Here is a 24,589-nt window from a genome sequence, read left to right as displayed (position 1 = left end):
CCAAAATTCTGGTATGCACAGTGCCTACCTAGCACATAGATCCTTCTCAATAAATGATCTGCAAAAGAGTACTGAATGATGGCTTATACTGCCACATAATGCCCAAAACACCACCAATATATAATTTGTGTTAAAAAAATGTGCCGTTATCCGAATCTAAAGGCTCTGTGGACCCACCAGTTTTCCAGTAGCAGTAATGACTTGCAACTAATCATTTCTATGCACTTCTTCATGCTCCCTTGCATCAGTCCTGGTCAGTTAGTACCTTGTACTGTCAGAGGTATCGAAACTTGAATACAAAAACTCTGGGGCACGTGATAAGACTATATCATAGGAGCGTGGGGAGAAAATATTAAAACTCTTATTTAACTTCTATTTTATTATATTTTTGGCTGCACCGCATGGCTTGCTGATCTTAGTTCCCCAATCAGGGATCGAACGTGGCCCGGTGAGCCCTAACCACTAGACCGCCGGGGAATTCCCTTAACTTTTATTTTTATTTCACGCTTTTTCATTTAGTTTCTGTGATTGCACGCTTTGTAATAATAAATAATATATCCATGTAGTGGTACATTTTAAAAACATATACAGAAATATACATATATTGAGGATACTCACCCAAACGTTTTACTGATAGCAATGGGTGATCTAAAAGTTTGAAAATGTAACTCTAAATAATCCTGCTAAGCTAAGTATACTTCAACCAAAAAAAAAAAAATCTTTGAGACCATAAAGAAATAAAGAATGTTTTCCTATGGCTGGGGTTGGGGGTAGGGGTGGGGAATGGACAGGTCTTTCATATTTTTCATAACACGAATATACTAGCAAATAATTCACAGCACTTCACTCAGCAACTAAATATAGCAACTTGTGCTGATTTTTTTTTTTTCCTCTTCAAAAAAGAGAATAGTGAAATCCTGAGAAAGTTTTTCTGGCTTTTCCTCTATCTGCCTCTTGTCCCTGAAGTTTGTCATTTGGAAGGAAGGACTGTCAAGTTATTTAAAACCTATGTTGGGTATTAAAGAGTCCTGGGTTTAAGTTCCTTCTTCACTGGTATTCTGTGTAATCTTGAGCAGTCCCATTTCTCTGATGGATAAAATAGAGATAACAATACTTAGCACCAATCTCAAAGCAGTGTGTAATGTGGATAAAGAACACTTTGTTCCTTCCGTCAACTAAATGCAGAGCATCATTAATATAATCTTTAATATTATCAGTTTAAAATGCTGTGGTTTTATATACTTTTCCCTTTTAAAATTTATTTTCCTTTAAAAAATAAACAAAACATCACATTTCTAAATACCACTGTTTGTTGTCTAAACTTCATAAACTTCAATTTTATCTGTATCTGTTTCTGGTTCCCAGTCTTTCACACACACGCACATACACACTCATTCGATAACTTTATGGATGTAAGAGAAAAATCTCAAGATAACATCAAGGAAATAAAGCGGGATTTGAAATAAGTTCTCTTATCCAGCTTCCCTTTAAGTTTTAAAGCTACGCATCTAGGCCATAAAATCATGATGTTTATTTAATCTTCAAAATGTTTGTGTTTAAGAATAATTCACAGACTCTTAAATCAGAAAGAACCATAAGAAAACATCTAGGGCCTATGGTAATGCCTGGTACACAGTAGATGCTGAATAAACATTTAGTGAAGTAAAACTGGGAGAAGCTTCTTATTTTAACCTTAAAAGAAAAAATGAAAACAAAACCCCAAACCAAATCTGGGCATTAAAGAGGCTGAAGTAGTTGCTCAAGATTGTTTAGCAAGTTTAAGAGTTGGGTCTAGAATTTATTCCTCTTAGTTTCCAGCTATGTTTTTTTCCCAGCAACCTGTTGACTTGTTTATATAGGACTGTCAAATATAATCTGTCAAAGACGCATCACAGAAAAAAAATTAGAAAGAAGAGCCCTTGGGTTCTCCATCTCCCAAAGTCAACCAACATGTGATGTTCACATATGATGTGAAATATGGAAAGTAAATATATATATAAAATGCAAAATATATATCTTGCATATATTGATTCAAAAGGCCTATTTTTAAGGAAAAGGGGCAATAGCCGATCTTCCATGACTTATTCTACTTTACAGCACTGTTTGTATGCCAACACAGGTGATCTGCAGTCCTCTGACCAGCTAAAAGTAGAGTGGCTATTTCAGCAAAATGTTTATCTTTGTTTCTGTGTATTGTTGTGTTGATTTTTCTCAATTTACCTACGAATGAAGCACTAACAACCTCAGTGCTTACAGTCCTAATAAACTTATCTTGCACTGTTTTGGCCTATGTGATAGTTAACCCATTGACAAAAGAAATCCAAGCTGATAAAAGCCTTTCCTGGCCACTTGTTAGCCAGGTCAGGCTGTAAAATCATAACACAATGCACGCCTCTTCCATGGGGCACCACAAGGCAACGATTAAAAAAAAAAAAAAGAAAAAAAAACCCCCTCACTTCCATATCCAGTGGAGTTGTAGTTTATTACTATAACCCTCCCAAGTCAAAAGGACACCAGTTTCAAGCCTTGCAACTTGGTGCAAACAGGGTTTTTCGCTCGCAACCCACTCTGCTGGGCCTCTCTACCTGTCCTCTCCTACTGTCTACAGGTCCCGAACATTAGAAAATAGAAAATGTGATGATCTTTGTGTGTCTCTGTAAAATGTGTGTATGTGTGCGTGTGTTTGGGTGTAACGGGCCTTCTGTTTGGCCGCGCGGCCTGTCCATCACGGAGCGGACCAATGGCAGGCTGCCTTATATAAAATGAGTGTTTTCAGTCTCTCCTGGCTGCATGTACTGTATGTGGAGCAGTGTACAGTGAAGCGGAGGCAGAGCGGCTCCGCGAGCTCCTCTCTCTCCACTTTCCCATAGAGAACCCCTGACTGGCCGCTGAGGGCGAGCCACACACACGCCCTCGCGCCCGGCGAGCCCGCGAGGTAAGCGCCCCCCCATCCCCAGCCCTTCCCGGGCGCTCTCCCCGCACTTTCTGTTTTCCTACTCACTTGAGAGCCGCCGGGCTGCAGCCCCAAGGACTCCGCGGCAGGAGCAGCGGCGGCGGCGGCTGTGGCGGCAGCCGGTAGGCTGGACTTGAGGAAGACGGAGGGAACCCCGCGCGTCCGGAGCCGCCGCCAGCCGGCCCGCTCCCCGGGCACTTTACCCCTCCGCCAAAACTTTGGGTCGTGAGAGGTCGGGGGCGAGGGTCGCCGCGGCCGCGCCGGCGGCGAGCGGGGGGCGCGAAGGCAGTGCCCTGCGGGCGGGAGGCTGGGGGCCGGGCTGGGGAGTAGTAGGCCAGCCGGTGCCAGGCTGCGTTTGCAACCAGCACCTCTCGGCACACAGGCAGCGCCGCCCGAGAGGGGCACGGGAGCCGCGGCGCGGGCAGGAGCAGCCTGAGGAAAACAACAACAGAGCCCTCACGCCGGCGGGCGGCTCTTGGCCGCCTGGGGAGCCCCAAACTTCATCTCGGCGAAAGTACGTGGAGCCCAGCCTGGGCTCGGCTGCCGGGGAGGTGGGGCCTGGGGAGTCGGGGCAGGGGAGGAAGGTACAAGGAGCCAGCCCTCAGTGGATTTATCGAACGTTTCGTCTGCGTCGGTGACCGGGAACAGCAGCCCAGTTGCTCGTTCATCTGGAGAGTTGGGATTTGGGTGTTCCGGCCCCGGAGATTGGTGCCCTCTCACCCCCCCACCCCTAACCAAATGCGCGGCGAGTAGAGAAAGTGCTGTTTTAGTGCCAGAGTGGCTAGGAGGAAGAATAGGGGGAGAGGGGGAAGAGGGCGAGGGAGAAGGGGAGAGAGAAGAGGGAGGGAAAGCCGGCGGGGGCGGGGGGTGAGGGCAAGAGAGAGAGCGAGAGAAAACCGGAGAGGACGAGAGGGAGAGCGAACGAGAGAACGGGAGGGAAGAGAGGAGGGGGAAGAGGAGGAGGGAGGCTGTGTCAGGATTTTGCTTGAATGTGGGATTATGTTGTGTCAATAAGTTTAAGGTGGAGAGAGCGAAGCTGGCGGGGGGGTGCGGTGGTGGAGGGGAGGAGGAAGGCCTTGGCTGTTTAAAGTCTTATTTCTGAAGGTAAGTGATGGCATTGCATGGTCGCGATGACAGAAAACTTGCAGATCCTTTATCCGGGGATGGGGTCGATGCCTCTAGAAAGAGCTCCCCAGCCCTCTTAAGCCACACTCGTGTTACCCTGTTATTTGCTGCGATCCGGGTCGCTAGTAAATTACAGAAATCAGACTCGAGGTTTCTTTTCCTCCTCCACCTCGTCTCGCTCGCTCACCCTCAGCAATTTATTATTATTATTTTTTTTATTTTTTGGTATTGTATGAAACTTAACGTAACTGAGACCAAACCCGAGTCCTGTAATTTACAAGGACCCTGAATCCAGGAATCTGGAACACGTTTATGTGTGAAATAATCCGCGATCATTTCAGCTAAATGAGGAAGGTAAAACGAAACGATGCAAAAAGCTAAGACACAACATGTACGACAGGGGTGGGGGGGAGAGGGAGAGACGGAGAGAGAAGCTATTTTTTGCTTTCCTTTCGGTAGAAAGGAAAATAAAGCGTGCATTCTCCTTCCCTCCTGGTGTGTAGGGTCCAGTCAATATTTTAACTGTTTGAGGACAAATTAGTCCAGGTGGATCTCGCCGAAAAGTTTCGCGAGGTGGGGTGGAGGTGGGGGGGTACGAAGGGGAAGGTGGGTGGAGGTGATGGGGGATGGGGACGGAGCGAGCTCTGCCTCTGCTGATGGTCATTGGCCTGGGGCTTTGAAACCATTGCCTGTCCTGCTAATGACACGTCCAGTTCTCCTCTCCCGGCCGCGGACGCCGGGCTGCCGGGGACCGGGGTACTTTCCCCGCGCGGGGAGGGGCGTTCTTCGCCATCTCCTGGGGTTGCCCACTCGCGACGTGGGGCCCCCACGCGCGCCTCTTCTGCGCGCCGCCGCCACCTCGGCTCGCGCGACTTTTGTAGCCAGCCCGCGGCGAGGGGGCGCAGGGGGTCCCCGGCGCGGACGTCTCCGCGCGGCCACCCCTCTCCCGGCCCCACGCGCGCCGCGCGGTCCAAGCCCGGAATGGCAGCGCCGGGCGGAGCGGCTGTGCCCCCCCGGGGGGCAGCGGAGGCAGCGGCGGTGGCGGCGGGATCTTCGCCGGGGCCCGCGGGAGGAGGAGGAGAGGGAGGAGAGGGAGGGAGGAGGAGGAGGAGGAGGAGGAGGAGGGGAAGGAGGAGGAAGAGGAGGAGAGGGAGGAGGTGTTTTCTGTCCAGACCGCCGCCAGTTCGAGCGGGCACGGGGACGGGGACACCCCACTCGTTGCTCCTCCGTTATGGAACGGTGTTTAGCAGACTTTTACGCCCGGAGTGTGGGCTTTGCACTTCATTTTTTTTTCTCCCCCCTCTTCCCCAAAGCAAGATGGACTCTATTCCCTTTCTCTTTCTCCCTCTGCCTCTGTCTTGTCAGCCTTAAAGATCGACATTTTGTACTAAGATGCAAACTTGATGGTGACCAGCAACAAAGCCGGGGTGGGATCTCTCGCTCCCTTCCTCCCTCTCCGTTTTCCAGCTCCCCCCACCCCGACCTCGAAGACCTGGTGGCCCTGCACTTGACGCCGGGGGCTCTGGTGAATGTGTTTCCCCGCTCGGTTCCGATCTCCAATCTCGGGATTGTGACCGGGGCCGGGCGTTGGGGCGACATTTGTGGCCGCCCAGGTCTGCAGGGCTGAGGGCTGCGCTACCTGGATCTGCTGGATTTGCTGCCGTCGCCCTGCTACCTCCTGCCGGCTCCTGGGCACGGGGAGGCTCGGACTGCCTATCGATTGCCATGATTTGGTTCCTGGTGCATTTGTCCTGGGGGCGGCGATCACTTGTGCAAGTTGATGAATGATCACGATGTGGGTTTTGGGTTTGCAGGATGGATCAGCTGCCTTGTACATACCGGGAGTAGGGGGCAAGTGTGCTGGAGACACCCTAGAATGCCAGCTGGGCTACCCTCCCCTCAGCCTCTGCCCTTTGAATACAGGGAGCTTCTTTGCCTTTATTGCCCCACAGTTCGAGCGTAGAGGTGGGGATGGTGAGAAGGAGGGGTTGGTGGGGAGCTGGACTCCTGGGTTTCGGGGTCCTTCCTTCACAGATGTTGCAGGAGTTGGGACTCAGTTGTAGAGCTCTACCACACTGATGATGTACCTTTATTTGATACTTTATAGGTCACTATCATATGACAAAGGCTTTGCTGCAGTTCATCTTCCTCCCTGTGTACTTTCCATTTGCCTTCCTGGGTAAGTATGCAAACTCTTCATACAGGGAAGCTGGATGGTATTAGTAATGACATAAGGGTTCTTACTGTACACATAAGAAGATGCCTTATTGGGTTTGCAGCATCCCAGAAACTTGTCTTGCTAAGTTTCCCATAGCAGAAGTCAATTTATGATTTCTAGTATTTACAATTCAGCTATAGTTATTATTATTTTAAGATAGTTGAAATGTGCATTTCACATTTTCCTGCAAGTGTCATTTGAAAACTTATCTTTTTTAATTGATAATAAAATTTTACGTAGAGTTGAAGGCCTAGGAAATTTAATGCTAGATAATATTGTAGAAAGATTGTAGCTTGTGAGTAGAGAGAATTATTAAAAACCCAAGGAGTCATTGCTCAGAAGACCTCTCTAAATTACAGTGACTGACATTTGCTTACTCTTTCCTGGGCTCTCTTTCTTAGGGAACTTGTGCTGTTTGTGACAGTTACCTTTTTAGTGGGGGGAGGGTGGACTGGGCAATATAGTAAATCTAGCATTTAGTGTACCAGCTTGATTCAAAAGGCAAATAACTGTCCTAATTGATAGTAATTTTTGTCAAAATTTATATATTTGGAGAAATTGAGTGCATTTTAACAGTCTGTATATATAATAAATAGCAACTTTGAAATCTGACACTAAGTGCCTTTTTCAGATATATGCCTCCCAAATGGAAAAGTTGGTGAAATAACATGTGGGACAGTAAGTGCCTTAAAAGTGTGGTTGTGAGAAGTAACCCTCTGGGTGAAAACTGAGGGTTTAACATTTGAAAGCCGCATGGTGAGCCCAAACTTGCAGAAAACCAATGTGTAATTTTGCCCCTCCATTGTCAGAAACACCTCAGGTACTTTAAGTTGCTGATACGTTAAGAAAACTGGTTGTACGAAATCGTGTAAATCAGCTTTGGTGCTTTGTAATATTACCATAATGAAGACAGACTGTATTTTGTGAATGAAAATGGACTTGAATTCAGTTTTCCATAAAAGAAAAAGCAAAGGGACCTTATTTTGTTTCCTGGCTTGCTGGCATATTGTGTATGTTACTAAAAGATTGTCTTAGTATTGAGAGGAATTGAGTTTTGAAGACCAGGCCTTTCTGGTAGTTTCTGTATGGTAGCAAAATGTACTTTGACATTGTTGAGAACCTTAGATGATATATAATAGAAGTTCTGTGTCCAGCATTTTTTAATGGAATGTAAAATATCGTGTTATTTCAGATAGAAGAGCCTCCTAATATGTCACATGCATAACAGGCCAATTGGAGTGGTCAGAATGAGATGGGTCTGTAAGATGAATTTAATACACACCAAAATATGTGGATTTCAGCGTATTTTTTTTTTTAAAGCTTCTTTGCAAGAGAAGTTTTTCATTTTTGAACATATGGCAAGAGTATTCAAAATGCATTCCTGATTACTGAAGAACACCACATTTATACATGTGAGGCACGTTATTTTGTTCACTGGAGCAAACTTTTAATGCTAGTTCTTTTGCCGTCGAAATATATTTGACCAATTCAAAATTTAAAATGGGAATAGGTAATTTCCAGAATAAAAGCGATCTGATGAGCTCTTGCATTTCTTTGAGATATCAAATAACTGCTTCATTAAAACAATGTTTTCAAGAAAAGTCTTGGTCTTTGAAATCAGAGTAGTTTTTATAGTATAAAATTTGAAGTAGTGATTTTAAAAGTCACGCCGACAATGAATTACAAGTTATTTGCATCTAAAATGTATTTATTGGATTTGAGGCTTAATTTTCAAAATAAGATTTTAGATAAAGGTTTTGCTTCTACATTGCCAAGAGTTTTCAAACTTCTCATTTTATTATTCTGCATATCTCTATTAAGTTCTGCAGCTGAAGTCTTAATTTGCATTTCACATTTAAAGCTAGCTATTGAAAAGGGGGTTCATCTATGTTGTTTCTTAGTGGTACGTCTTTGGAGGTACTGTGGCGGTTTTAGGTAGAATCTTCCCCTAGGGACTAAGATACTAACACATTTTGAAATTTTGACACCTTTCTTTTTTTTATATCCACCTTGATCTTTATATCCAAATTTTTTTTAAAAAGTTCCGGGTTTAGGAGTTTGTGAGGTAGCTCTGCTTTTAATGTATATATAGCTCTGCTGTACAACTTGAAAAGTGTATACTGTCTTTGACCTTACAGACCTGATCTTTATACTTCATCCATTGGAACAGATTTGTTTAGACATTGAATTTATAACATAGCTTTGAGTGAAAGCTAGGATGAACATATAATTATAGTTTGCTTGTGCTGTAAGTAACTATGTAATTGATAATGTTTTTTGTATATAGTTAAAGAAGGAACAATAGCCTTAAAATGTGGCACAACTCATGAAAATCTAATTCAGCAGCTAAAGTATTTATACAACCATATTTTTCAGTAAAATTACAAACATAATTTTTAATTATTAATCATCAGCCAGTATACTTAATGTTTACGTTTTCCTACATTTCATAAAGAGCATGGGTAAAGCAAGGGCCATAGTTTTAATGGGATCTTACCATGAATATCAATTACTTTAATATTAGAAATCTTTAATAGAAGTAATAAAGACTTCACAGTTCCACCCTATTAAAAGAACTTTTTGAAAATAGCCTCATTATAGATGTGCCTGTTTTTGCTGTACTAACAGAAATCCCTGAAATTATTAGTCTCTTGCAAGAGTGCAGAAATGTTTAAGATTGTGTTTTTAAATGTTCTGAATTACTAAATATAGGCAGTTGATTTTGGCATATTGCATCACCACCAGTGTGGCATACCTATATTTTAAAATTTAAATTTAAGCAAGTATTTATCTTAAGAAGAAGACACTTTTCTTGAACTCGTAGTTTGAAATCCACCTTGTTTTTCAACATTTCACTACCAAGGGCACCTTTTAAAATAGGTCTGAGTGGTATCTCTCCTGTATTTTTAGTCAGCTTCCTTCCTCTCACTATGAAATGAAAACAAACCCAAATTATAAAAACATTGTAATTTCACTGCCTCACTTTTAAAAAAATTAATTATTTTATTTATTTTTGGCTGTGGTGGGTCTTCACATGCGGGCTTTCTCTAGTTGCGGCGAGTGGGGGCTGCTCTTTGTTGCGATGCACGGGCTTCTCATTGCCACGTCTTCTCTTGTTGCGGAGCGAGGGCTGTAGGTGCATGGGCTTCAGTAGTTGTGGCTCTCAAGCTCTAGAGCACAGGCTCAGTAGTTGTGGCTCTCGAGCTCTAGAGCACAGGCTCAAGTAGTTGTGGCGTGCGGGCTTAGTTGCTCTGCAGCATGTGGGATCTTCCCGGATCAGGGCTCAAACCCATGTCCCCTGCATTGGCAGGCGGATTCTTAACCACTGCACCACCAGGGAAGTCCCACTGCTTCATTTTTATCATGTGCCCCAAGTAAATTGGATGCAGAGGGTCCTCAGCTACCCTTTGAGAAACACTGCTCCAAAGGTGGTAAGGACTAAGGTTAATGACTGAATGGACATTTTTCCAGCTTGAAGATTCTGTGACTGTAATTCCATCAGTGGGTTTGTACTACCTCAGGGGCAGTCATCACATACTGTGTCGAATTGTAGAGATTTCTGTATTTTAAGTCATACCTGAGGAAAGCACTTTTTGAGTTCAGCTTCACTCAACATTCATATGTGTTCATATTATCCCTTAGAAGGCAATTATAGTTTCTTAAAATGCCAGGACATCATTTTATAACTGTAAAGATATACCCAGAAAATCCTCATGTCTTAATGGGGATTGTTTTCTTTCCTTTTTTTTTTTCTTTCAAAGAAAAAGATAAAGTGAAAATTGAAATAAGTACCAGTTACACAACGGAAATTCAAAAGAAGACAAGCCAGTAAAGAATTCTATCTAATAGTATATATAAATAGAAAATGAAAGACTAAGGGAATGAAAGACTTAAAGGATTAAATATAGACCATGAAGCATTGGCACACCTTCCAAAATATAAACTTAATAAGTTAATATATGTGAGTCAGATCCAGGATCTAGATAGTAAAATAACTTCAGATAGTGAGGAGGTTGTGTAAAATACGAAGTAAAAATGATTAAGAATGAATTGGATTTTATGAAATCTTAGAAAAGTGAAAAATATTGTAAAATATTGATTAAATAATTAAACCAATAGTTAAATATAGCCCTTGGGTGAAAAGATCAGGGAATAAAACAGAAAATCCTGGATTGGAATAACTGAGATCCTGAAAAGGACATAGAAGTTTGGATATTTTGTAAAGGGAATAATTTTAAAAAAGGTTGATAACTTATTTCAAAGGACAAATAAGAATGAGGATAAAAGTTGTTTAAAGCAGCTGTATTTCTCAAATGTTTTTGAGATCTATGGTGAGAAATACCTTTTATATTCCAATCCACATAAAAAAACCTGGAACGAAAGTTTCCTGAAACAGTACTAAGAGCAGTGCTCTAATGTTTTCTGTTCCTATCTAATCTTTATAAATCTAATCTGTTCCAAACAATTTTATTAAAAAAAAATACAGGGTGTCATTCACTAAATTTGTTTTATGACTTACAATTTAAAAAACACCAGTTTTGCTTGCAAAATATGGAATTTCCCAGGCCCCATCCTCATATTCTGATTCAGTGTGTCTGGGATAGGGCCCAGGAATATGCATTTTAACGGTACTGCAGTGATTGTGAAGCAGGTGTGAAGTCCTCTGACATATTTTGAGGAACTCTGGTATTAGGGACTGATGGCTAAAGATTGAAAAAGATTGAATGGAGTCACATACTTGAATGTGGGCTTAGAGTTCATTTACTGCTGAGGTCCCTTCCAGAGCCTCAAGATTCTATGGCTGTATTTCAGTCAGCATGTTTACAATACTCAGAGGGCCCTCATCGCACTCTGTAGATGTCCCATAGTAGCAGGTATAGTACAGAGAGCAGAGGCTTCGCAGCCAAAGAGCCCTGGGTTTCACTTTTGCTGCCTCTCTAGCTTATAAGCTGAGGGACTTTGGGCATGTCACTTCAGAATGAACTTCCATTATTATATGTGCAAAAGGGCATCTTAATGTTTACCATGCAGCAGAATGAGAATGACATAAGACAATAATGTCTGTAATGACCCTTATCCACAGTCAGCGCTCAATAATATATGATTTATAGTTATTCAGTACATCTCATCTCACCCCAACTCCCACTAAGTTTGAAATTTCACAAGGCTGTGCCTTTTAATTTTTGTTTCCTCCAAAGTAATTTTCAACTCTGATATCATGAAACACTGGTGCATTTTTAACTGGATATGAGGTGCTGGACAAACAAGTTGTTACTGAAGGAAATAATAAGAATAACCAGGAGGAAAAAAAGAAAAAAACAACTGAGGCATGCCACATTTAAGTACAGTGCTCCTTCAAGTGCTCCTCCCACCTCTTTAAAAAGACATAGCACAGGACAGTACACAGTTCAGAGTGGTTAGTTGACAGCACTGGACATTCCCTCTGGTGACTTTGATACATCTTGGAATGTCTTAGAGCATCAATTCTCTTTTCTACCAAGACACATGCGACTAATGTTTACGCATGGGACACTATGATTTCCCTGGTTATAGACATAGGTAAATTATGCAGGTTTTTTTTTTTTCAAGATTTATTATTTATTTATTTATTTAATTAATTTTATTTTTGGCTGCCTCGGGTCTTAGTTGTGGTAGTCGGGATCTTCACTGAGGCATGAGGGATCTTTTGTTGAGGCACGCGGGCTTCTCTCTAGTTGTGGCTTGCAGGTTTTCTCTTCTCTAGTTGTGGCTTGCAGGCTCCAGGGCGTGTGGGCTCTGTAATTTGCGGCATGCAGGCTCTCTAGTTGAGGCGCGCTAGTTCAGTAGTTGCGGCACTTGGGCTTAATTGCTCTGCGTCATGTGGGATCTTAGTTCCCTGACCAGGGATTGAACCCGCATCCCCTGCCTTGGAAGGCGCATTCTTTACCATTGGACCACCAGGGAAGTTCCATGCAGTCGGGTTTATAGGTAGTTCACAGTGTGATAAAGCCACTTCTTTCCCTAACAAGAAAGTATATCATTACAAGCAAGAGTGATGTTATTATGATGAAAACCTTAAATACACCCATATATGCACATGTAAAATCCTTTATAAACTGTGGTACCTTAACTTTTCATAACTAATTACTTGGGGGCACTCCTCACAACCAATTAAAACTTACCTTCGTGTCAAGGCATGAAGATTGAGAAGCATTATATCCGAAGTGCGTAACAAATTACATTGTGCAAAATGACACTTAAATAAAAAAGTGGGACATACTAAGGAGAAGATGAATGGGAAATACTCCAAATCCCTGAAATCTTGAACAATGTGAAAATCAAAGGCCAGGGGAAATGCAACCTGTGGTTAAGTGCAAAGGAAGTGCAAAAGACTGCAAGTACCAGGGTTCTCAAACTTGAATACTCACTGCTTCTAACATAGACATTTTTAAGTAGTCTCAATGTTCATTTACTTTATTTGAATAAATTAAAATTAAATAACTTTGTTTTTTATAACTTTCTTTAAAAAATTAATTAAGTAGTTAATTAATTTTTTTGGCCACACTGTGCGGTTTGCAGGATCTTAGTTCCTCAGCCAGGGATTGAACCCAGGCCCTTGGCAATGAGAGCGTGGAGTCCTAACCACTGGACCACCAGGGAATTCCCTGTATTTCCTAACTTGTAAGGATAGATTTGCCAGGAACATCTTCCTACTTGGCTAAATTTTAATTTGCCATACTTTTTCTTCTCTAATAAATAAATAAACAGTCTTTGTATCTTGATCTGTAGTGGTATTGGATATACATTCACAATCCTCTATCTAAAAAAATCTCTGAAAAACTAAAAAGTTTTTGTTCCTCCAAAAGTTTGACATCAAAACTCACTTGGTGGCACAACCTGACCCAGAGTGTCATGGACCTGTTTAAAATAGTTTTTAAAGCCCACTTAGAATATTCACATATTTTGCTGTAGAAGTAGTAAGTAGTATGGTTGATTATGAGGCCCTATCCTAGATTGGACTAGGAATGTTACAGAAAATATACTATATGCTCCATCTGACCTTTTTAAAGCCCACAAAAATCTGAAGCATTGGACCTTAGGGTTTCCTATGAGGGATTGTGATCCTATTGTATTAACTTCCTTAGTCCACAGCGTGAAATTATCTGGTATTCCTACCCATTTTACTCAATGAAAATCCTTTTGCTAATTTTGATAAGGAAAGCTTAAACACACATACACACACTAGTTGAACCTCGTCTATCCATTTTGACATTGTGATTCTTTTTTGGTTGTTGTAATTTTTAGTTTTGTAAAGCAAACACAAACACACTGATAGCAGTAACGTTTGAAATTTCTACCATGTTGAACATTTCTCATAATGGTCAGCAAAACTTAGGTTACTTTCATTATGTTTTACTCTTAGGAGAAGTTTCATGAAGGGGTTATATTTCCTTTATTACTTTGCTACTTGCATGTTTCTTTCCTTCTATCAGAAAAGTAAAAATAGAAAATGTTTTCTGCAAATTTGGTCTCCTCTCAGGTGAGAATGTTTCTGGGTTTTATTGTTTTGTAGAGGTTCTAGGTATCTTTATTTTCAATAAATAACTGTGAAATGCTGAGTCAAGATCTTTCATCTGTACTTCTAATTTCCTATAAAAACCGCTATAAAAATTGAAAAGTATGATGCGAGGAAGAGTCTATATGACACCCTAGGAATAAAGTAATAGCTGTATCTGAACTATTGTTATGGTAAGACTTAAATCAGTCTTCATTTGGTAGATTAAAACTGTTAATGGCTAAAGAAAGTTTTCTGTCTTTTACTGTTTGTTGATTTGACTACATCCTTTGGTGTAGGAAAGCTACAGATTGAGTGATTCAGAGGGAGTCTTATTAGCAGTGCTGATTCTTTTAATAATAAAGAATGCTGACTTGTTTTCCAGCTTTTGGTGCACCTCTCAAAACTCACCCAAGGGTAGAGTTCTCATTGACTGCAAAGGGAATGTGGTGGAGCATGTAACAAAATGAGAAAATAATTCTCTACACCCAGCTGTCAAACTCTGATTATATTTTAAGTTACTGAAGTTACCATTTTCTTCATTCTCTCGCATTCTTCCTTCCCTCTCCTCCCTCCCCTCCCCCTCTATCTCTCTGTCCTGTTTCTCTCAGCTGATTATTATATTCACTAATGTGCATCCGGGATACTGCCTAGAAATGTCTGAGAATGGGATGTGGGGTTGAACTTTTTTTAAATTTACCATTATTTGATTTTAAAGATTTGTTTGTAGTTTTTGAGTCCTTTTAGTATTCATCCCTACGTATTATCATAAAGTTGTTGATATATGAATTGGAGACTTAACACAGTCTCTACGTATGTGTCAGTTAGGAAGGGAGCATGTGGAGCCTTTCGCAGGGCTCTGTGAAGTAAAGGCACCTGTTGTTTTTATGAAGTAAGTTCCTTATCCAATCATTTTTGTTTTTTAAGGTGATAGTGTGATTACATGGTTTCAATTATATTTAAGGGAAAATTGAAAGCAGTTTTTAGAAGAGTTGCCCAAATAGTATTTCTCTTTGGGAGGAAGGGAGAAAGATAATTTGCAGTCAGATGCTCTGCCACTGAGCTGTACCCCTCGGGAGAAATTTGGACTGAGGGCTGCCTTGTGAAGTATCAATACAAGTTTTATTTTTACTACTTTGTTTATTTTTCACAACAACTTTCTGAGGAGAGGTGACCCTGTTTTAATGAGGAGGAAACTAAGTCTTAGGTTAAGTAGTTTGTCTGAGGTCACACAGCTAGCAAGTGGCTGTGCCAGGCTTAGAATGCCTGTCTGCAGTGCCACTGTCTTCTGGGCTTGTTTTGTATTTACCTGCCTTGAGGACCACATTCCAAAAGGTTAGAAATGAAAGTTTTGAGGCAACTTTTAGCCAAGAATTCCCTCCAATTTTTCTTTCTCCCAAAAGAGAAATCGTCTTCATTTTGAAGTGATAGGGCCTGGAACACTGTTCTCTATCAGTCTTAAGAGAGGTAGATGAGAAAGTCTCTGAGCTGGGGCCAGCTGTCAGTTTTCATCTGTGAGGTCACAGTCAAAGACAAAACTGACTTCAAACTTAGTTTATAAACTGATATTTAGTGAACTTTCTTTCTGTTTGGTATATCTAGTACAGAAATGTCTAATAACAGTTACTGGTTTCACTACTTATTAATTCCTTTGGTATGTCAGTAGCAATCATCATTCATCATGAGGAGTTTTTCTCACTGAATATTCTATATGTTTTTACTCTGGTACTTTTAAGTACTTAATCTGAATATATTTTACAAAAGGAATTTAACAGTTTAACATGGATAGTGTGATAAAATAGTTTTCTGGCATTTGCTTTGAAAAGAAATTCAGTATTTGTGGAAAAAATTAATAAGCAGATTCATAGACTTCATTTCAGAGTGTCTTAATGAGCAAACATGGATTAGAGGGTTAATCAGAAGTTACCAGTTTTCAAAATGGTCTATGGGTACTTTTGATTTATTTTACCTAAGAAACTTATTTCTGCTATGATAAGTAGAAAAGATTTTATAAATTACACATTTCTATACAAGTAGCAAATCATTTAAAAAAATACAAAGTAACCCATTGCTTTTTTTGTACTGAGCCCTATTCATGTGAAATTAAGTTCTCTTTTCTTTGCAAATTCAGCAAAGTCAGAGCCTGATTCAGATATAGAAGATAAAAAGTTTGTTCTTTTTAAATGGCTTTTCTTTTTCCCTGATCCATGAAACATAGAAATAGGGTATTTTTCTATTTTGGCAAAGTAGCTTTTGTGGATGATAATCTTACGAAGAGTGCTCTTGCATGGTTCTAGCTGCATGATGCTTTGCCCGGGGTGTGTCAGGCTCTCCATTTCTTGTCTTTCATCCCTCCACAATAAACCACTTCCATACTGTTCTCATTCAGGTAGGCTGGTAAACTGAGTACGTTTTATGGCATCTGACACTTTTCTTTTGACTTGCTTTCTTGGGTCATGTTCAAAGACCATTTTGCATGTTAAATAATTTGGTCAAGTGTAGGTGAGATTCAGGTAGCAAAAACTACTACTGATTTAATTCACTGGTACTTACAGTGTATTGATGCTGATTTAAACTTTGAGAATATAAAAGGTGAGTATAGAACAACCCTTATCCTCAAAGTAAGTGTCTTCTACTGGCTGGAAAAGTCCAGTAGATGTAAATATACATAATATAAATTATTCTGTGCTAATTGTTCTAACAGATATGGCCTAAAATAATACTGAGTAAAAACCACTAAAACACTGGCTAATTCCAACGTAGGAGCTGACATTGAAATACAGCAGGGGTTTCTTCCTGTGGCACTGTATTTGTCCTAATTGTCATTAGGGTTGTAAACTAGTTTGGCCCAAGCACTGGAGTGGATTTTAAAAATTAGACTTTTAACCCTGATTTGGCTTTTATTTACTTATTAGTACATTCTTTTTGCTTTTAGTCTATTTCAAAAGCCAGTGAATTTTTTTTTTTTTTTGGATGAAGTTTTCAATTTATGTTGTTATGTTTCATTCAAGGGTTTTGGACTTTGTTTTTATTTATTTTTACTTTTTTGTTTATTGCTATTAATGTCACAATCTGTAATGACAACACTTTTGAAGTAAAGGGTAGGGTTTGAGGATTCCACGTACTGTATACCAAGTCATGTTAAAAGTATAGTAAACAGAATAAGTTTGAACTGTGTTCACATTCCAATAAAAATATAAACTACTACAGCTAACACTTATTCTTACTTAGATAAATTATACTGGTTAGAAATATATATATTAATAAGATCTCAAGCCCAGTTATTAAACACACGTGAGATTCTGAAGAGGTAAAAATGTACTTTTCTATCCATGAGAGATTATAGATTAAAAATTATGCCCAATGCTTCCATCAAGCAATTTTCAGGTTTTCCAGGATGTTTTCAACCTGTATTTACAGCTGTGGTTTCTCTCATGGCTTAGTAAGCCATGACCTGGAGGGCACACATGAGTTTGGTCTTCTTTCTCTTTTATGTTTAGTAATCTGGGTTCTGGTCTTTGGATTTCCCTTTGACTTGATCAGACCTTCAGTATCGCGTTTTAAAATCATGACTTTTATGTTTATTACACCTCAGAATGTATGCATTTTCACCCGGTTTTATTTATGGCTCCCTTTTGACTAGTCATTTCTGGACATCAGCACAGTTTAGATTAAAACCTTGTTTGTAAACTGCTCAGTGTTCCAGATGCCAACCCTGGGTACTTTAATAACAAGCAAATACATTCGTAAGTGAAATCATAAGGAAGAAACTGATCTGGGAAAATATTTCTTCATAAACTCACAACATTGATAATGACCCTAATGTTTACATTAAAGAAGCAAAGAGGAACGGAGACACACAGAAGAGTGGTTTGTTAGTCTTTCTTCCGTTCTCTGTCATGGGCTGTTTGGCATCATGGAAGTACAGTTATTCGGACCTTACTTACTAGTCCTCATGGTAATAATGAATTTTTTAAATAAATTTTGTATATGGGTATGCATTCTTGTCTCATTTGGTGCTATACATTCTTTGTTGTCCCAGACAACATGTTCAGATATGTTGTAAGGCCCAGGGTTTTAAAAAGTTTTAATGATTTTCTACATACAGCCTCTGCATACATTTAAATCCATACAAAAGCCTTCTGTAGCTTGAAAGGTCTTGGGAGTGGGTCTTGAGGAATGGGCGTAGAGTTATACGTCTGAGGGTCTGGTCTCACACACAGAGTGGTGAGTTTACTACATAAGGAACTGTGATCATGAATCAGTGGTGGATTTTATTTCTTTAATATTTTTTAAGGTAACTATATCATTCCTGACATATATTTTAAATACAGCTAGATGATCATGAAGTCTAATATATAGGTCTTAAGTATTAGGGTGATTGGTACTTTTCATCGTTAAAGATGTTTTCCTGAAAAGTTTTGACTTACTTAGTTTTTCAAAATTAACTATGTATTCTTATTGACAAACTATAATTTCAGAACATTTCATATGTATTTATAATTGATCTTCAATTAGCAGTGGTTACTTGAAGCTTTACCATTGCCAGGTCCTAATAGTAATCAGTGATCTGTAAAGTTACACAGAGGAGAGCTGCTTAAAGGGATACAGTACTGATCATTATAAAGGAGAGCAATCTTTGGTAAAGCAAATGACTGGCCTCTATCATATCTGTTTGGTAATTCTGGGTTCCATATATTCAGTTATATAGCATGTGTTTATTGACTACCCATTATGTGTAAAGCTAGATTAGGAATTCTGGGGCTTGCAGAATAAAATGGTAATAGCTTTGGCTTCAGGTTGTTTCTAGTATCGTAATGACATACACATACCAAATGTGGAATAGAAAATAAAGATGCTATAATATCCATGGGACACAGGGATGATGAGGATATTGTTGTTAGGAGATAATTAGGGAGGGAAATTGGGATGGACGTGAACTTTGGTTGTTTAGCTTAATGTTTAGGCATCCTTGCCAGAATGCTTACTTGGGTCTGTCAGAGAAAAATGAACCAGGCTATTGGAAAGCCCAGGCTAACCCCATCTTGGCCAAACAGTTCCCTGCAGTTGTGTCATCATCCAAGCCAATGGTCTCCAGACTTTTTAAGTGCTATTCCCTTCAGTAAAAGAATTGGAGCATATATCTTCAATATCTGTACATTTATTTATAACTTACGTATACTGGGCTATTAATATATTATTTAATGTAATAAAATATAAATGCTTAGAAATAAAAAATAAATTGAATGTAAAGAAAAATTATATTATTTCCTTCTTACCTACTCCAGTGGGCTAAGTCTTACTCATGTTTTGGGGCTCAGGAACTCCATTTTGGAGACCATAGGTCAAAATTGGGCAGTGTCACACCAAATTTCCATAAATTCCAAGAGCTCAAAGACTTTGTTTTGCTTACTGCCGTATCCTCAGCACCTAGATCATGGTAGGAGTGCAGTGGATACTGTTGAATGAATAGGCAGAATTAGGCTAATTTGTAGGGATGAGGACAGAGTCTAGCTCAGCATGAGGGATCTGATAAGAATAGAGATAATTTTTGTTTGTTGCTGTATCTCCCATACCTGTAAAAGTGTAGGGACTCAAAAAATATTAGTTGACTGAGTTAAGGGGGTGGACAGTGTGTAGCTCAGCATGAGGTATCTGCCAGAGGCCGTAGATGGGCATGAAAAGGTAAATTCCAGGAGGTCCCCTAGAGCAGGACAGTATATGGAGATAGACTGGCTATCAGTAGGCAGAAAAATACAGCCAATGGGGGGAGGGGGTCACAGTGTTAGTAAGAACATCTCAGAGGAATGACTTTGGTAGCCTCAGATCTTAAAAACTGTGACCCTCTTAAGCAGTAAGATCTGGATTTTACTTATCTTTGTACCCACAGTTCGTAGAACAGCATAGTAGGTGTCTGATTCATTTATGTTGAATTGCTCTGTTTTATACTATGTACTAGATATAGGAGATTCTGCAAGGTACAGGAATGGATTAGTGTAAAGATCAGAGGCCTGTAAATGAATCCTGCCCTGATTGAAGCAAAGCCAACGATTCTGGGATTACCTCATACGCAGACATGGTTTTAAGCCTTGGCAGTATTGCCTGCACAGAGGTGCTCTGGTGACCACAACTGCCAAATCATATTTAGCTGTTTATTTAAATGTCATTATTAACATACTTCTATCGACACATTATCAATGAAGAAAATGGGGTTTGTGATAGAATTATTTTTTATAAGCTATCATCCTATACCTTCTTCCCTCATCACTAATGCTGGCATATGTCATGGATCACCCTCATGTATACTATTTCAATTAGGACTGAATTTATTTACAAATAAATAAAACAAGGTAGTTAGTATTTTTACTCCTATTTTTGGAATTTTCTTATTCAGACTTCCTCTTTAAAAGGTGCTAAAAATTCTAGTTTTGTGATCGTAAAATAAACCTGTCATGCATTTTATTGAGTGTTGTCAGAGTTGGGGGGAACAAACATTTCCCCTGAGAAGCAGCTATGGCATTAGCTCTCTCCTTTAGAAGCTGGCCAGACGAAGGCATCCTTCTTTGGCTCTGACACACCAGTCAAAACAGGTACCCCTTTACCCCCTCTGCAGTTCAATCTCATTTAGGGCATGTTTATTTAAAGCAGTTTCACATCTGCACAATTAATAAATTACTGTGCTCTAATTTGCATTTCTGATGTCTTGTAGTAAGCACAGCGAGTTCCCCTTTGCCCTTACAAAAACAATTTAGTCTGCCCAAGCTTCCTAGAGCTGAATAAAAATTTTCTCTGAGAGCCCTCCAGCATCTTTAGCATAGTCTCCAAATAAAGACTTAAACTGTTAAAACTTCTTTGCTCTCATCCTTTTGGTCATTAGTCATCAAGTCTTTCTTTATTGTAAGTTTGTCACCCTTAAAGGCACAAGAGTATTATATGTTACACTTGTTATTGCAATCTAGAGTTTACACTGTGATTTCAGTGACATCTTATTTGCTCTTTATGCTGTGAAGTAGATAGGAGGGTATCATTAGTCCCATTTTTGCAGATGAGGAAACAGGTTCAACGTTGTCAAGTGGCTGGACCCGAGTTACTGAGTTTGCAGTAGCTCCCCTGAGACAAAAAACCCTGTATTCTGACCATTCCTCTAGAGAACTGCCCATGGTGAAGAGCAGAATTTATCTTATTTAAACTATGATTTTTTTTTTCTGTTTTTACTTTCAACCTGATAACTTATTGTAAATACCTGGAACGACAGTGGCATAGACAATATGGTTGTTTAATTGTCAGTGTCCTGTGGGCTATAAGATATCAGTGGAATGGGCCGTAAATTTCTGGTGTATTTAAATCTATTTGTATATTTAAATAAGTGTTCTCAGATCATGTGGAATGATTGTCCATTTGACTTAACTTTTTTACAGCTTGTGGTGGAAAATTAAATGCATAGCAACCACACACGGACAAAGAATGTGCTTTGAAGTGTATATTAGGATTCTTAAGTGAGATTTGGATTATGTGTTGGGGCCATTTTTTTTTCCTGTGAGACATATTTCTGAAACTGTAATGAAAATTAATTGGAAAATATGAATTGATATCTGAATATCTAAGCTACACCCATTTCTAGGACATATATTATAATGTGATATCAACTGGTGTTTTCAAAGAAGTGATGGGAAGTGCTAAAGTTTTTTTCTTTGTAAATTTAAAAGGCATTTTAACTTGGCACTCTGTAGAAAAGGAACGTTTCACAGGCCAGTTAGAGAATTCAATATGGCACTGCTGCCAACTTTACAAGAGAAGACATTTATATCCAAAAATAATGACAGGATCAATTATTCAACTCATATTTTACATAGTAGAAAAGTTTTATTTGTTAGGATCTTATCTCAAAGTTCCCTAAGAGTAAAGAGGCCTACTTAATTATTGTACTGTGGGAGAATGATAAAAGGTTGATTGCATTAGATCTCCCAAACCTTTTCTTTTTATTTAATAGATTTAAGGTCTGACACAAAAGAAATTTATTTAAAATATTTATTTCTACAGATTCCTTTTGTTTCAATTTAATTTTCATAATTTGATTTTGCATATTTATACCAACTCTGGGACACGGTGTAGTATTAATGGATAAAGAAGTTTGTTGAAGAATCACAGTTTGAAGAAAAGCCAGAGGCTGTGTTTATTGAAGAAAGCATATAAAGATGGAAGGGGTTAGAAACTGTGAACGTTACTTTGGCTTTTCATTTAAAATGAGGTATGAAAATAAAAATCATGAGGATAATTAGGTAGAGTTCCTCCCCACCCTCAGTTTTTAAGCAGTTGAATCCAGTGGTTCCTCTCTTTCCACCTTGAAACAGCCTGTGAGGGAGGAATTATCATCTCCATTTTAGATGAGGGAATTGAGTCTCAGAGGCTCGGCAGCTTGCCCAAGGTCATTCTTCCGGTAAGTGGTGGAGCTGGCATTCCATTCCAGCTCACTCTAAGGAGGCCACGCTCCTACTCACTCTCTCCCTTACACTGCCTCTTGTGCTGCCAGCACGGCCTTTGTACCACTGCGTAGTGCCCTGTACCCGTCTTGGCTCCTGTTGAATTGTAATGTTGAGGTTCCGGCCCAGGATAAAAGTACCTCTTCTTTGTCGAACACGTTGCCATATTCACATTTGCTTGTTAATTATTTCTTAAATCATCCCAAGCATACAGTAAACTTCTAAAGTTAAAAAAGGTAGTATTATATAGTATTCTAAGAGGTGAAATATCTGTGTTTTGTTTTGGTTTTTTTTTAAATAAGATTGTGCTGCAAATGTAAAAAAGAAAACAGTTTTGGAATTCAGATAATTTTTTTTTTTTTAATGTTATAATCTTTTTTTTCTTGGCCTCACTGCACGGCATGTGGGATCTTAGTTCCTCGACCAGGGATTGAACCGTGCCCCCTGCAGTGGGATCCTGGATTCCCATACCACTGGACTGCCAGGGAAGTCCTAGGATTCAGATAATTTACATTCAAAGAGAATAGTAGAATTTGAGCTGTAGAAGGGACATTGCAGATGATCTTGGAGGCCTGTAATCCATCATTTTAAATTTGAAGAAAGAAAGGCCCAGATTAAGGAACTGGGACCCAGGCCATGTGAGTGGCCGTGCTGGAACCAAGACGTAAGACTTCTGATTTGGTGTTTTGCTAGAGAAATCTGCTTAGCTCCAAAATGAAGTAGAAAATATTTTTCGTCCATTGATGGCGCCATTTTCACAGCAGGAATATGTGACTTTTTTTAGTGTGTAGCTCATAATGGTTAAAAACATTAAAGAACGAAAATAATGTATTGTTAGAGTAGAGCTGTATGTAATACAGCATACTTAATAACTTTGAAAGTATTTTATTATCATGCTACTTGACTTCTAAGTTATTTAGTAGTATAACATAATTTTGGTATCTAACAGATACATGGCTTTCGTGTTGTTCCCTGTGTCCTGTGAAAACAGGAAGAATTTGCAAAACAATAACACATTGTTAAATGGCATGCCAGTTTATCAAATGCCATGAGTTTATTACAGTCTGGTCTTAGGAAAAAACATCTCAGCCTTATAACAGCTCATCCTAATCTTAAGCGAAAGAGCCATTGAAGTTATTCTAGGGCTGTTAGATTTTGTTCTCTCCAAGAAAGTATAAAGCTGTTGATCAGGAGAAAGAAGTTTTTAAACCCTAACAGATTTAGTTGTGAAAGATTTGTGTACTGCGACGCCTCATGGTGGCCTTATTAAGAAACTACGGTAGTGAAACATAGTGACCACATACCTTGTATCTCTGACTGAATCCCCTCAAATGCATGTGCATGAACATTGGTGAGTTAAGACCCTCGATAATATTTTCAAGGTTTGTATTTCTATGTTTCATTTGGGAGAAATTAACCTCTTTTCTGCAGTGCAGGGAGGAAGCCTGTAATGCCTTATCAAAGCATTGCTTCTCGGAGTTTACCTGCCATCCTCCAGCCCGGAATTTCCAGAGAATAAGAGCTATGTAGTCCCAGCAGTTGCAGGCATCTTCTGCTTCTTTGTGTGATTCAGAAAAAAAACACCCTTTTCTTGAGATACTCTAGTTTCAAATGTTGGAAAATTGTCATAATAGATTGATTTTGTTAGAACAAGACACTTTACTGCCTTTTGGCAGGAAATTGTCATAATAAATATATAGATCTATGCCCTCTGCTGTGAATGGTGCCCCCTAGGGTTGTGCACAGCACAGCTTGCACAGCTGTACATGGAGACCCTGCAGACAGTTGTATCTGAGGAGATTGTCTTTAGACATCAGATATTAAAACGTCACATCTAGAAAATTATAAGTATAGTTCTTGAATATAAAATGCTAGTTATTTATGAAATCATTTTTTTCTTAGTTATAAACATAATAGAAATTGTTTCTGTTGGAATGGAGTGGAGACATTTCTTTACCTCTGCAGTGTACTGACAAAAGCCTCTATATTCTATTACACATCTCTTGGCCCAACCAATTTAATATATTTTCAAAGTTAGTCTGTCTTTTAGAGTTCTGATTAAAGAAGAAAAGTTTTGACCTTTATGAAGGAGCTTTCCTTTATCAGATGGGTACAGTAATAGAATGCAGAATGACTTTAAGCATCCATCTCTTTTATCCATCATTAAAAGTTAATTGTCACATCATATAAGTGCAACTTGATGGGATTTATAATGTTCCAAAAATTGGCAACCTGTGATGAGGAAAGTATGCTCTGTGAAGACTTGAGTTAAGGGAAAG

General features: G+C 39.5%; 1 protein-coding gene across 7 annotated transcripts in view; it reads left to right on the top strand.

The window, feature by feature from the left end:
- Positions 1–2,850: 2,850 nt before the first annotated feature.
- The window catches only part of BBX (BBX high mobility group box domain containing), a 282,397-nt gene continuing 260,658 nt past the window's right edge, over positions 2,851–24,589 (top strand). For 2 of the 7 annotated variants that reach the window (XM_033855860.2, XM_033855864.2), the window contains exons 1-2: positions 2,851–2,935; positions 6,186–6,257. The gene's annotated coding sequence lies outside the window, so the exon portion shown is untranslated. The remainder of the gene's footprint in view (positions 2,936–6,185; positions 6,258–24,589) is intronic. The other 5 variants (XM_033855865.2, XM_033855863.2, XM_033855861.2 and 2 more) reach the window with 4 other exon arrangements.

Source organism: Tursiops truncatus, chromosome 4, assembly GCF_011762595.2.
Source record: "Tursiops truncatus isolate mTurTru1 chromosome 4, mTurTru1.mat.Y, whole genome shotgun sequence".
In the NCBI taxonomy this organism is placed as follows: Eukaryota; Metazoa; Chordata; class Mammalia; order Artiodactyla; family Delphinidae; genus Tursiops; species Tursiops truncatus.
This window is presented reverse-complemented; position numbering and strand designations above follow the sequence as displayed.